The following is a 15,535-nucleotide window of genomic DNA, read 5'->3' as shown; positions in this document are numbered from 1 at the left end:
TTCATTCTTATAGTATCATCACAATGTATATAATTGAAACATAACATCATCATCAACACACATGTAATATTACAACAGTTATTGCTTACATCAAATATTTCATTTCATTACATGCCAAAATATCCAACGTATGATGAAAACAAAACATAAAAAAATATCCAGGTATTCTTGCTGACCAACCTGCTCAACGATTTCCTGAGAATACAAGTTAATTTAAAAAGGTCAACATATATAATGTTGGTGAGTTCATAAGCATGTTTTAAGAAAATGTATTGTATTACTTTGTAAACACCAGAAAATCTGATATTTTCTGAAAAACGGTTTGAAATGTTTGTGTCCGATCTTGTATTAATGCATGTATGTTAATGTTTGTAAGAATATAAAGAGAATGACCCTATATAACCCGATGTTGTATGTTTATGAAAATGTTGGAATCTCAACACCCGAGGTTGAGTACCAGTGCGTGTAGGTTACCGGGTTTTCCATAAAGATTGTGTCCCGTAAATTTTATAATGGTGTTAATTCCTCTAAGTGAGCCGTTATAACCATATTTGATAATGACAATTTCGCCTGTCATGACGTCTGTCAGACGCCAACTTGTTTAACTGGCCTATTCTAACTGTAACGAACAGCTCAGGTGTGGGGTGTCACCCCAGTATAGATCTATACACAAACTCTCGCTCTCTATCTGGGAGACTCTGGTTATAACTATAGGCTACGTTTGTACACTCATTTGGTGCCAAACGAAACGCCTCACTAGATCCTTAATCGAATTTACGCGAATAAACATATAAGGTATATTCCAGGCCCAATAAACATGTACGTGGACAACCAAGGCCCACTAAGCACGTAAATTATATTCCAGGCCCAATAAACATATAAGGTATATTCCAGACCCGATAAACATGTAAGTTGACAACTAAGGCCCACTAAGCATGTAAATTATATTCTAGGCCCAATAAAAGTATAAATAACGTAATCAATTCGTGGGTTGTTATGTCGGTTGTTTAAGCTTCGTTGTTTACTAAAATGACATAAAAAGGCTCGCTTTTTGTAAAAATGCATTTTTGGTCCTAAACCCGAAAGCTTACAATTAAGGCACATTTTTGGTAAAAATGACACTTTAGGTCCTTTAAGACCAAAGATTTGCATTTAAGGCTAGTTTTAAGTAAAAATAACATTTTTAACTCACTTTTGTCAAAAATATCATTTTTGGCTTAGTTTTATGAAAAAGTGCATTCTGGGCCCATTTATAAATAAATTTATCTTTTTGGCCCAAATTTTATTAAATTTACATTTTCAGTCCTTCTTATCAGTAATTTACATTTTTGGCACAACTTTGTTTAAAGTGACACTTAAGCCCACAAAAGCCCAAAATTTACAATTTTGGCCCAAAAGCCGTGAAAACCCAAAATGGGGCCCATTTGTAAAAATTTACACTTTTAGCCCTTTTAAAATCACAAATACCATAAAGATTCATATTTATCAAAAATAAATCCTTTTTGGTCCCTTAAAACTGTGAGTTACATATAATAACCTCATTTTTTATTATTTTGTCATTTTTGGCCCTCTTATGCAATTTTCTTAGTTTTAAGTAACTTTGAAGTGTGTGAAACCTTTTCTTTGCATAATAAGTTGCAATAAATGTTATGTTCTACAATATCATCATATTTTAGCATATTTTTCAAGTTTATGACACATAATCACACTTATAACATGAAAAACACACAAAATCATGCATATACACATAGATCTACACAAAACAACTTGTATTCTCCCCCAAAACATAGTAAAAACTGAAAATAGGGGGTATAAACTCACTTTGCTTTGGAGATTTCGGTTTTTGATGAAGAATGATGAGGATCTCGGCCCTAGAAGCTTCTTGAGTGGAGTTTTTCGAACTTAAGATGGATCTAAGGGAATGTATTATGAAATGATGTGTTAAGGAGTGAATATTATCATAAAATGAAGTTAATCATCATGCTTAAAGAGTAGCTTACCAAATGAGTGATGATCTTTGAAGAAAACCTTGGTGAACACACCCTAGTTCACAAATTTTTGAGGGATGAAAATGAGAGAACCTTAGATGGCTTTGAGAGGAGTTGTATGGTGTTGGAAGTTTAAATGGAGAGTGGTGAGTGAAGAGGAATTTGGCCGAGAATAAGAAGGGAGAAGAAGAGAAGAGAGAAGTTGTGACAAGATGGTTGGATGGGTACATGAGATAATCCTAGATATATGTTGTATAATTTGCATGGAAATCCATCTTGTCATGCTGATGTGTCAAGCCATTAAGTTACCCCTTTGTTTATTTTTTTATTTTATATAACCGAGAATGAGGGTGAAGGAAAAGTGAAGGGAAGGGTTTGGGCCTTTTCTTGATTATGCTTGAAATTATGAGGCCCATATTGAAAAGGAGTTTACGGCCCATTAAGGAGTTTACGGTCCATTGGGCCCATATGAGGGTTTATGGCCCAATAGTGATGTAGAAAAGGAGTTTACGGCCCATTAAGGTTCAAGTAATCATTTACGACCCATTAAGTCCCATGATGACAAAGTGAGACATTTTAGGCCCATGAGAAGCCTTATGGCCCAAAATGCTACTATTTAATGAATATGGGTCTATTTAAGGCCCAAATAGGGTTCCTTAACCCAAAATAACCAAACTGAGAGTTTTACTGGCCCATTAGGCCCAACAAGAAGATCCTGGTCCATTCTGAGTTTGAACTCGGATACTAGGGTTTCAAGCCCATAGTAAAGTATATGCGATGCATTGAATTAGGTTTTGAACTTCACTCAGGAGTTTTGATTCCAATGGTTGATTTTGAATGAGTATAGTACATGACGTCAACTTAGATAACAAGTTATACAAGAGTTGATTTTTACATGAAGACAAAATTTCCTAGCCAAAGATGCTAGTTGTGACATTTTAAAGATATGATTAATAGAATAAAATTACCCTAATAACATTTGATGTTATTTCCTAAAAGTCGCTAAATAACTAATTATTTGTAATTTGCAAGTCAAATTACTACTTTAACCTAGCAAAGTAATAAGAGGTTATGTGTTTAAGATGTCGTGGTAGAGATATATGTTTTTAACTAGGTTAAAACATGTGGAATCCATTGGTGATAAAATTAAAATGAATTAAAAAATTGATTGTTTAATAAAAAGAAAAAAAACATAATTATAAATAAATTAATTAATATGATAAATGAAGTGTTATTTACTCAAAGTGTGTAAACGATGCTAAAAAAAGTTGGTTATAAATTGCGAAAAACCACTTGCTAAACAACATTGGAAGTTTAATTTTTTTAGTCTACCGTCTTTATCTAACATTAATATTTTAAATCCCTTTATGCTTTGAACTCTAGATAAGGAAACATACAATTGGTCATGTGAAAAAAACTGGATCTTTGAGAAACACTCCTACATTCGATAACAGTTGTCCTTGACTCTTATTAATAGTCATTGCAAAACATACTACTAAAGGAAATTATCTTGTGAATTTGAAGGGAATTTTTTTCTAATGGAGTTAGAGACATTCTTGGAATAAAAGTCTGGTTTCCAATATTACTTTCAGATATTATGCGTGCCTCAATAACAAGTTTGCCTAATGATATCACCTGCAGTCTTGTGCCATTACGTAAGTCGTTTTTCTGATCAATACTTCTCAGTAACATTATTGGAACACTAATTTTTAAAACTAACTTATGATTTGGTAGAGCGGGTACTTTGAAACCATTTAATACATCAGGAGAGTAAAAATTTGCATCAAACTGATCATGTATGTGAATTTACTTACTACATTTAGTGTTTCATTTTTTTTATTGACTCATAAACTTACCATCACACACACATGAGACACAACACACATGCATATCATAAACACATTAATATATTGTTGATCATTTTGTTTTATCTTAAAATACAATGTTAATATCCGCACATTACAAATGAATATACTTTTTTTCCTCAATTAATTGACATAATAATGGGTTTATTTGTCAATAACAACACTCATTCTCGTATAAGAAGCCGGAAATTTCGATTAGGGGGGCTAAGAGAATGCTACGTGGCAAAGTGATAGATATACACACACAAACATATACACATACACACACAAACAGAAACATATACACACAAACAAAAATAACCATTATGCCCCTGCTAGTGGTTTTGTAAAATTAAAAAAATTAAAAAAAAGCTAATATTTTATATCATTTTAGTGTAAAAAATATTGATATATGGTCCCTGATAAATAAAACATCCTTATATGGTCCCTATATAAATAAATAAGATTTTTTTTATTGAAGTACAATGCTATAGATGAATATAAGATCAATAAAACTATGTTACGAAGAGGGGCATTTATGGAATTACATATATACCATTAAGTTACAGTAGGTTGCATTAAACTAATACAGTAAATAACAATGTACTTTGATTCATGCATAGTAAAGAACAATGTAGTTTGATTAATGTATATTACAACTGTTTGTAACTTTCACATTACTATTATGCCCTCGTGTATTTAACACTATTATATTGTGTTAGAATTTAAAAAGAAAAGAGAAAAATAAATATAGATATACATGCAAACAGATACATATACACACACAAACATATACATATAAACACAAAAAGAAATGACCATTATGCCCATGTTATTGATTTTGTAAAAAAAATTAAAAAAAACTTATATTTTATTTCATTTGAGAGTTAAAATAAATATTGATATATGGTCGCTGATAAATAAAACATATTGTGTTAGAATTAAAAAAAAAAAGGAAAAATAAAAACAATTTATGTTGATTTAAAGTAGGAAATTTGTAACTGAAATTAAAAAATAAAGAAACCGAAAAAGCTAGTTTTTTAAAAGTATGATTCTAATAATGAACTATATTTGTACCTCATGTCACAAATTTAATGCACCTCTTACAAAGGTTCAATGTGACAATCTTATTATTACAAGGGACATTGCTATTAAGAATAAAAATATATATATATATATATATATATATATATATATATATATATATATATATATATATATATATATATATATATATATAAAAGGTTAGGTTATTTTGTTTTCACTATCTATTGTGTGCATGTATGACTGATTCTGGACTAATCATTTTAGTTATTTTAAGAAACTAATTAATGCATATTACATGTTGAAGATATAATAGGTATTAATTACATCTTCAGCATTTAATATGCATTAATTACTTTCTTAAAATAACTAAAATGATTGGTCCAGAATCAATCATACAGTCACACAATAGATAATGAAAACATTTGAACCTAACTCTTTCTCTCTCTCTCTCTCTCTCTCTCTCTCTCTCTATATATATATATATATATATATATATATATATATATATATATATATATATATATATATATATATATTAACAATTCTTATCCCTATTTGTATATTCATTCTCATTGAGGAAAAGAAAATTTGTTATGTAATGAATAATGACCAGACTGCCCTTGTATTCAAATGCAGTTTGATAAACATGTTGTTGACTCTTGTAAAAGAAAAGAGAATATATCTATCATTCTTTGTCGTTGGTTAGATATGACTTAATGGATCTGAAATCGAACTGAATATACTAAACAATGTCATCAATAGAATTATAGTATATTTACTTAAGTTGTGTCCTTGTCATAATGCCCAAAATTAAAGTATAGTTACTTCAATTGTGTTGATTTTTCTGTCACATTTTTTAGTTATTATTTATTAATATGCAGTTAATAGTTAATATCTGTAATAACATCGATTAAAAGGCCAATAATAGAAAGAGGAAGATGAATACATCAATTACTTCAACTCATCAGAAAAAACTGTTAAATCGTATCTAAGAGAAGAATGGATGGCGACTTCCATATTTTTTACTTTATTATGTTCATGCTCTGGAATTGAATGAAACAAACTGTGAGTTTTTTGATTACGAGATACGTGAGAATGTATTTAAAAAACAGAAGGATTAGGTAAGGTACGATAACTAAGGAATTAATAAGCATTTGACAATTTTCGTTTTATAAATAAATGATCATTATTGACTTTCCGTTTTCTTAAATCTTGCAGTCAGTGGCGTATCAAACTTGCAAAAATCAAGGATTCTATCGAAAATGAATAACTTAACAGAATGCAAGGGCAATTCCGGTAATTCACTTTCATAAAATGCGGGAAAATTCGATTGAGGGGGGGGGGGGGGGGGGGGGGCTAATAGACTGCCATGTAGCAAAAATGTACTAACAAAATTTATTCGAAATATGTATATAGGCATGTAAATTTATAGGCATGTAAATTTAATTATTATGTGTAGCTGTATACATATCTATTTTATGTTTTATAATATGTATATCGAACCTTATGTACAATATACATATATAAAACAAATCGACACTACTATTAACTAAATGTTAGATGTATACTTACTGCTTATTTAGTTATCTGTCTCTTTTCTTGATAATACAATAATACAAATTATCAATAGATAGATAAAAATTGTCCTGTTTTTTATCTGCACAACAAATTATATCAATATAAAACGCGTCTAGTTACATCTGTACACAGTCATAGATATACAATTACTATATTTTATCATTATAATAACAAAAACGATATCTAAGATAATGATAATTATAGTGAATAATGAAGTAAAGAAAAGGGGAATCTTAAAAGCAGGAAGGAGGGTTTGAGCTTATGAATTCCTGTCACTAATAACTCTAACATCAACAACTAAGATTCCCACGCCATGCAATGTACCTGCACTCTCTTCCACAATGTTTTTTTTCCTAAATTTAGATAATACACTACGTATTTTAGGTTAACTTTTATTCATTTTAAAAAGTGGAAATATATATATATACAAAAATATATATACTAAAGTTTCGTCCATATATTAACACGGAGACATTATTAATTTGATCATAATCTTGGTAAATTATACAAATGTTCATTAATAAACCAAAAACTAAACATATATTTCTATTGTGTATAAGAAAATATATTATTTAAAATGATAATTGAGTAAACATATGCTATTATTGGATGAAATTAACTTTTTTATGACTCGAAAAACGTCTCTCTTTAAATTATTTATTGGCAATAGGTATTGATAAAAGTCCCAAAAAATTATGCTAATATATTATAGAAATCTTTAACCCAAAAAAAATAATGATAATAACTCATAAACTTCAAGAAATACAAGACCATGTTAATAAGTTATATTATTTTCTCAAAAAACAGAAAATTAATAACCTTGAAGTGAAAAAAAAAACACATAAATGCTACCAATATTAACGAAACTAAGATAAGCATGGGATTGAATGCATATACCAGAAGAACTAATACGAAATAGGAGGATTCTCTTCTTCCACATTGTTCATTTTGAAAAGATCTTGAAAAAAAAACATTAGTGGATAGAGCCCGTGAGGCACAATAACAGGTGAAGATGCCACATGATCTGATCTTTTCTTTGATTTTGTAATTAGATATCTAATTTCGATTTCAAGAAAAGTTTAGATCATGCTGGCAGCTTCATCTAATATTGCTTCACGATTATATTTTCCAATATTACCCCATGTGTTTGTGTTAGAGAGAGAAAGAGGGGGGGGGGGGGGGGGGGGATAGAGAGAGACCATGCAAGAGAGTGTAAAAGACTCCATGGATATATATAGACATACAAATTTTAAATAATGTATAATTAAAAAGAATAAAGAGGGTGTAATTATTAAATAGAAATTTACAAGGTGCATTTAGTAAATGAAAAATAGATATAAAAAAGAAAGATACTCCAAATGTGATGTTTCCATGTTAGTGGGATAGTTGTACTGTTTTTGAGTTCGTTTTGGTGTTTTTGTTGGTATTTGGGGAACTTTCGTTTAGGTTCATTTTCTTTTAATAATAGATATTTTGTAGTTTCTAAGTTTTAAATTTATAGTAATTGGTTTTAAATTTATAGTATTTGGGGAACTTTCTTTTAGGTTCATTTCCTTTTAATAATAGATGTTTTGTAGTTTCTAAGTTTTAAATTTGTAGTAATTGGTTTAAAAAGTCAATTAATCAGTGGAGACTACAAACTAATTTTTCTAAGGTTCATAAAAATACTTTATGGAATATTTAGTTGGTGTTTGAAATTTTATTTAAAAATCTTATTGATTTATTGATTTTTAGTAAAATTAATAAGTTAAACAGAATATTTGACAAATTTAAAATGATTTTTAAAATAATTTATCATAATCCCTTCAAAAATAAGTTTTCAATAAGATAAGGTTTCTAATTCTTCTAACTTTTTATGACTTTTTAGGTTGTAAAAGACAATATTATCCTAAAATATCTTTTAACGCATGTATAAATTTTGACAAATTTTATTGATAAAAGTGACAGTTTGACTGATTCACATAATTTAAAAGGTGTTCTTGTATGTATCCCATATTTCATAGAATTATTCCATGGACCTCCCTTTTTTTGTCATTTTATGTCTTTAAAACCCATGTTTTATGAACGGCACAAAATATCATAAAAGAAAAACTAGCAAGGAGCTAGAAAAAACCAATTACCACATAATAGAAGCTAAAATGGGATTATGAAGCCAGGGGGTCCAACCTATCTTAGTTTTACTAATTCTATTAGTAATCCAGAAAAACGATCTATCGATAATATCATCAAAAAGAATAGATTTTCTAGGATTAGCCGTTCCAAAAACTATGGAATTACGAAAATTCCACAAACACCAAAAAGTCGTCAAAATAACCGCATCCAAAGCCTTACGTTGACCTCTCCTCATTTTAGCCGAATCAGCCCAAGAACAAAGTGAAGAAATGGTCAATTGATCAGGTAATTGCACATTCCACGAAATAGAAATCCGTCTCCAAATAACATTTAGCTCCATGCACCCAACAAAAATGCGATCAATCGTCTCCACTACAGCATGACAAACAGGACAAAGGATCGACTACACCTCAATACCCCTATGCGATAATCTCTCCCTAGTAGGAATACCAAGATGGTTGATTCTCCATATAAGAATATTAATCTCAATGGGGACCCAATTATTTCATCTTGTCTCCAAACCAGTCACATAATAAACATAAAATCTTCCCATTCAGTCCATCCCTGTCTATCAGGTTTAGGCTGAAGCTTAAGATCATGCATAATAAACATAAAATCTTCCCATTGAGTCTGCTCAATTCCACCCCTAGGCAACCGGCGAAAGTTATCAGGACCCCAACCAAGGGAAAAACGATCTCTGTCAGTCTCCAATTTATAGTTATCCAAATAAAAAATCCTCTGAAAATTTTCTGCAAGTGGTAAATCACTCACCCATCGATCCTTCCAGAAGGACGTATATGCCCCATCCCCCACTATAATAGGACACATAGACATGATGTCAATATCACAGTCACGCAAACTAGACAACATACAATGGCCCATTACAAGAACTATAAGGCTTTAAGGAAGAACAACCACCATTCGAACCATAAATAGCTTTTACTACTCTCACCCATAATAAATCTGGATGATGAAAGAATCTCCACCTCCATTTAAAAGTCATAGCCCTGTTAAAAGCAAACATGCAACCAACTCCAAGGCCTCCAACATGTTTAGAGGCCAAGATTCTATCCCATCTAATCCAATGCAACCGCCTCTCATCCAAATCAGCACCCCAACAAAAGTTGGCTCTCATACACTCCAAGGATCTAAGAACCGTGATCGAAGTAGGGAAACCGACATCAAATAGCTGCCTACAGAACCAAGAACCAACTTAATCAAGGTCAGGCGACCACCCAATGAAAGACATTTCGCCTTCCACCCTGCTAATCTGTAACTAAATTTATCTATAATGGAAGACCACCCGTTAACATGTGACATGTTAATAAAAGGAATAGACTCAGAAGTATAACCCATACAACTAGTTATACTTGAAATCTAGGAGGAAGAGACACCAACTCCAATCAATTTGATTTTTGCAAATTAATTTTTAAACCGAAAGCCATATAGAAACATCTCAAAATACGGAACAAATGAGTCGCATTATCCAAACCCCAGGGAGAAAGCAGAACTACATCATCCGCGTACAAGAGATCAGAAAACTCAATTCCACCAATAGATATCCCTTTGAAGGCATTAGACATCCTAGCCCTTTCGAAAGCCGCATGTAGGCCCTCCATAGCTAAAATAAAAAGAAAAGGAGACAAAGGGTCTCCCTGCCTCAAGCCTCTCTGAATCTGGAACTCTTTAGTAGGGAAACCATTTACCATAACCGAGGCTCTCATAGATCTTAATAACTCTAAAATCCACCCACACAATTTAGGACCAAAGCCCAAAATTTGCATGATCTAAATAAGATAGTCCCATGAAAGAGAATCATACTCCTTTTCAAAATCAACTTTAAAAGCCATAAGAGGATTTTTCGAACCCTTGCACCAAGAGACCTGTAACATTCATTAAATTCTTGAAAATTTTAAACTTTTTAAACAACCCTAAAACCATCATTGTTTACAAATTGTTTCAAAATAAGTTTCACATCAGAGAAATACCAAAATCGTAAAACCAAAAACATGAGGAGGTGGACGATCATGCCTTCGCCCTGTCACGATCCTCTGAGGTGCCTGAAACACAATCCAAAACTGTAAGCGCAAAGCTTAGTGAGTTCCCCTAAAATACCGATACATAACAAATAGAATAAATATAATAGCAACATGTAATGGGTCCAAAGCTTAACAAACTGCATTACCCTGGAGCCCACAACATAAGTCTGGCTTGCCCTCGGCCCACAACTTATGTATGGCTTGCTCCCCGACCTGATTAATCCTTGAACTGAACACCGCTAAGCCCTCAATACAAGTCTGACATGCCCTTTCCGACCCTCAACTCATATCTGGAATGCTCATGAGTCCTAAGTATGAGTTTGGCATGCCTTCCCTGGCCCTCAACTCATATCTGGCATACTCTGGGGTTTGTTGGCTACAACACGGAGCAGTACAATCTCAACCCAACCCATACAATATGTCGACATATAACAGATAATATCATATACAGATAAACAGACAGTATCACAGGTAGTCCTACAGATCTACCAGACTAACATATCAAATTTAGCATGCATATCTATTCCATACTCATCATATCAACAAATATATGGTTATCAAACCAATGGGCCGGCCTTGGTGCCTTCGACCCGAAAGTACAGTGAGGAAAAATCACCTCACAGGTAGCTGAACTGATAAGATCTAACTCCAAATCTCAGCTTCCAACTCAAATGCCTACAACCACCATGTGACCAATTCCATCAAAACCCCGAAAAACCCAAAATGCCATCAAAAGTCAACTTGGTTAACCATGGTTAAAGTCAAAGACAAAGGTAAAGGTCAACAGTCCATGATGACCCAACTCGTCGAGTTTCCACGGTACTCAGAAGGTCGGGAAAAACCTAGCAAACTCACCGAGTTTTCCCCAAATTAACATATTCAGTCCTTTTTATCGAATCGAATGCTTCAAGATATAGATCTGATACTCTAGGGATGGAAAACTATGTAAATTTGCCAACTTTAAGTTCGTACATGCCAAAAGAAGCTCTAGAACTCATGAAAGGCTTAATAAATAACTTAATGCATGAATAAGACCTAGAACCTAATAAAGCTTGCAGCTTTAAGCCAAATGAGGCCACAAAATGGCCAGATCTTAGGTGACAGCCCATGAAATGCTCAACGCCGTGGGCAATCGGACAATGAGCCAAATATCACAATAAAACTTTCAAGGAAGAGATCTAAGAAAGAAGGAAGCAAGGTTTCGACTTTATACCTCAAAAAGACTGTAACAAGTGGGGAGGTTCTTGATCTACAACCTCCCTTTCAATCTAGACACCTAAAACTTCAAGCTCCTTCAAAAGAACACCAATAATCAACTCTTCAAGCTCACACACTCAACTTTGGAAGATGATGCATGAAATTAGAGTTTCTGGACAGTGGAGGCTGGCAAGGAGGTCAGCCAAGGGACTTAAGGCCTTTAAATAGGGTACAGCACCCTAAAAATTAATGTTTCATATTCAGCTACCAACTCGCCGAGTTGAGGCATATCGACTTGCTGAGTTGGTCCATTAATATCTACGGCCACCGTCACCTCAACATGCCGAGTTGAGGCCTTCTAACTCGTCGAGTTGGTCCAAGAAAATATGCTAAAAGAAATAAATTTCATACCTGAGGATTACGATGTTACAACTCTCCCTCACTTGGACTAGGCTTCGTCCTCGAAGCCTGCTGCGGTAAATAATTTCGAGTAATGCTCGCGTATCTTAGCCTCTGGCTCCCAGATCCACTCAGAGCCCCTTCGATGTTTCGACCGTACCTTGACCAAGGGTACTTCCTTGCTACTTAAAACCTTTAATTTCCTTTCCAGGATAGCTATCGGCCTCTCGAAATAGTTATGGTGCTCATCAACCTGAATATCATCCAATGATACCACTGCATCCTCGTCCATAACACACTTTCGCAGTTGCGAAACGTGGAAAGTGCTATGAATCTGACTGAGCTCCTCCGGAAGATCCAATCTATATTTAACCTTGCCAACCTTGGAAAAAATCCGGAATGGTCCGATATATCGAGGACCCAATTTCCTCCTCTTCCTAAAATGAATCACACCTTTCCAAGGTGAGACCTTCAGTAACACCATGTCACCGACATGAAACTCCAACTCAGATCGACACCGGTCGGCATAGCTTTTTTGATGACTTTGAGCAGTTTGTAATCTCTGCCTGATTTGCTGGATCATCTCCGTAGTCTGAAGGACCATCTTGGTTCGCCCCAAAACCTTGTGACCAACCTTGCCCCAACTGACTGGGGTACGACATCTCTGTCCATACAAAAGCTTAAAAGTCAGAGCACCAATGTTGGAGTGAAAACTGTTGTTATAAGAGAACTCTACAAGAGGTAGGTAGGAGTTCCAGCTCCCACCAAAATCAATAACACAAACTCACACCATATCATCGAGAGTCTGAATGGTCCGCTCACTCTGGTCATCGGTCTGCGGATGATAAGTTGTGCAAAAGTGTAGCCTTGTGCCCAGTTCCTCATGGGACGTCTGCCAAAATCAGGAGGTGAACCGAACATTATGGTCTGAAACTATAGAGAACGGAACCCCATGGCAAACAACGATCTCGCGAATATACACATCGGCCAACTTCTCGGTCGACGAGCTCTCCCGAATTGCTAGAAAGTGGGCACTCTTGGTCAATCGGTCCACGATGACCCAAATAACATCAAAACCCTTTGCCGTCTTTGGCAACTTGGTGATGAAGTCCGTCGAAATCTGCTCCCATTTCCACATGGTAACCTTCAGAGGATGCAGCTTTCCATGCGGACTTTGATGCTCGGCCTTTACCATCCTATAGGTCAAGCACCTCTTGACATACCAGACGATCTCCTTCTTCATGCACAACCACCAATAACTCAACCTTAGATCCCGATACATCTTGATGGCCCTCGGATAGACAGAAAAAAGAGACTTATGAGCCTCTTCCAAAAAAATCTATCTGACCCCACCAAACACAGGAACCCATACCTGACCATAATGGGTCAACAAAACACGACTGTCTGGAACAAATCTGGTGATCTCGCCCCTGATCCTATTAATCTTCCAATTTTCTTCCCGCACCCCCTCGGCATGAGCCTCCCTAATCAACCCCAGTAGTGGAGAATCTACAGATATCCTCATACATGACACCAGAACATAAGATCCAACCGACTTGCGGCTCAGGGCATCCGCCACCATATTCGCTTTACCCGGATGGTGCCTCATGTTAGGTTCGGCTGATCCATATTATGCTTCAAACTCTTGTGATCCTTCTAGATGGTACAACGGACCCTATATAGGTAATTCCTCCAAATCTTGAGGGCAAATACCACCACCCCCAACTCAAGATCATGCGTGGGATATCTCATCTCATGCGGCTTCAGCTGCCACAAAGCATAAGCTATTACTCGTCCTCTTTGCATGAGAACTGCCCCTAACCCAGTGATGGGCACATCACAAAAAACCACAAACTCCTCAATTCCCGCAGGGAGGGACAAAATTGGGGCCTTGCAAAGTCTCTACCGAAGGGTCTCAAATGCTTACAGTTGCTCAGGGCCCCATCAGAAATCTACCCCTTTCCTAGTCAGATGAGTGAGGGGTACATCAATCTGGGAGAAATCCTAAATAAATCTCCGGTAGTACCCTGCCAAACCTAGAAAACTCCTGATACCCGAGGGAGATTTTGGAACCTCCCACTGCATCACTGCCTCAATTTTGGCCGAGTCGACCAAAATCTCATCCTGGTTAACGAGGTGTCTAAGGAACTGAACCTCTCGCAACTAAAACTCATATTTCGAGAACTTAGCATAAAGTCGTTCTCGCCTCAAAACCTGCAGAAGCTCACGAAGATGCTCCCCATGTTGCTCTCTGGTCTTGGAATACACCAAGATATCGTCAATAAACACAATGACCAAGCGATCGAGCATCGGACCGCATACCCGATTTATCAAATCCATGAATACCGCATGCACATTGGTGATCCCAAATGGCATCACCACGAAATCATAATGCCCATAATGAGCTCGGAACATGGTCTTCTCCACGTGCTCCTCCCTTACCCTGACCTGATGGTACCCAAGCCTTAGATCAATCTTGAAGAACCAACATGCTCCCTGCAACTGATCAAAGAGATCATAAATCCGTGGAAAGGGATAACGACTATTCACCGTTAGCTTGTTCAACTCCCAATTATCGATGCACATCTGGTGTCAACCATCCTTTTTCTTGACAAATAGAATCGGCGCTTCACACGGAGAACTGCTCGGACGAATGAACTGCTTGCCTAGCAGCTCTTGTAGCTAAGATGATAGCTCCTGCATCTCATGCGGTGACAATCGGTAAGACACCCTGGAAATCGGGGCCGAACCTAGCACGAGGTCAATCCTGAACTTGACCTGCCTCATAGGAGGCACATCGGGTAACTCCTCCGGGAATACATCGGCAAAATCCCTGACCAACAGAACCTCTGAAACTGAAACCTGATCCCCAACCCGCATATCCACCACAAAATAGAAATAACCTGCACACCCGTGATGAATATACTGTTGAGCCCTGGCTGCCAAACAAATCCCTGAATCCATCCTGGTGCCCTCTCTATAAATAACCAGTTCTCCCCTACTTGGGGTTCGAGCTACCACACGCTGACCCTCGTAGTCGATCATGGCACCAAAACGGCTTAGCCAATCCATACCCACAATCATGCAGACAGCCCCCATAGGAATAGGAAGCAAATAGATCGGAAAGGATACCCTTAAGATATCCATAATGCAACCTTGATAAACCGAAGAAGTACAAACCTCGTGTTTTTTGGCGATAGAAACTCGCAACGGACACTCCAACTCCCCTATGGGCAAAACAAACTCCTTACTAAAAGACCGAGAAACAAAGGACCGAATCACACCCGATTCAGACAATACAAGAGAAGGAAAGGAGTTCACTAAGAACGTA

The sequence above is a fragment of the Lactuca serriola genome, chromosome 9 (genome assembly GCF_051521515.1).
Source record: "Lactuca serriola cultivar US96UC23 chromosome 9, Lser_US96UC23_V15, whole genome shotgun sequence".
NCBI classification, from domain to species: domain Eukaryota; kingdom Viridiplantae; phylum Streptophyta; class Magnoliopsida; order Asterales; family Asteraceae; genus Lactuca; species Lactuca serriola.
This window is presented reverse-complemented; position numbering follows the sequence as displayed.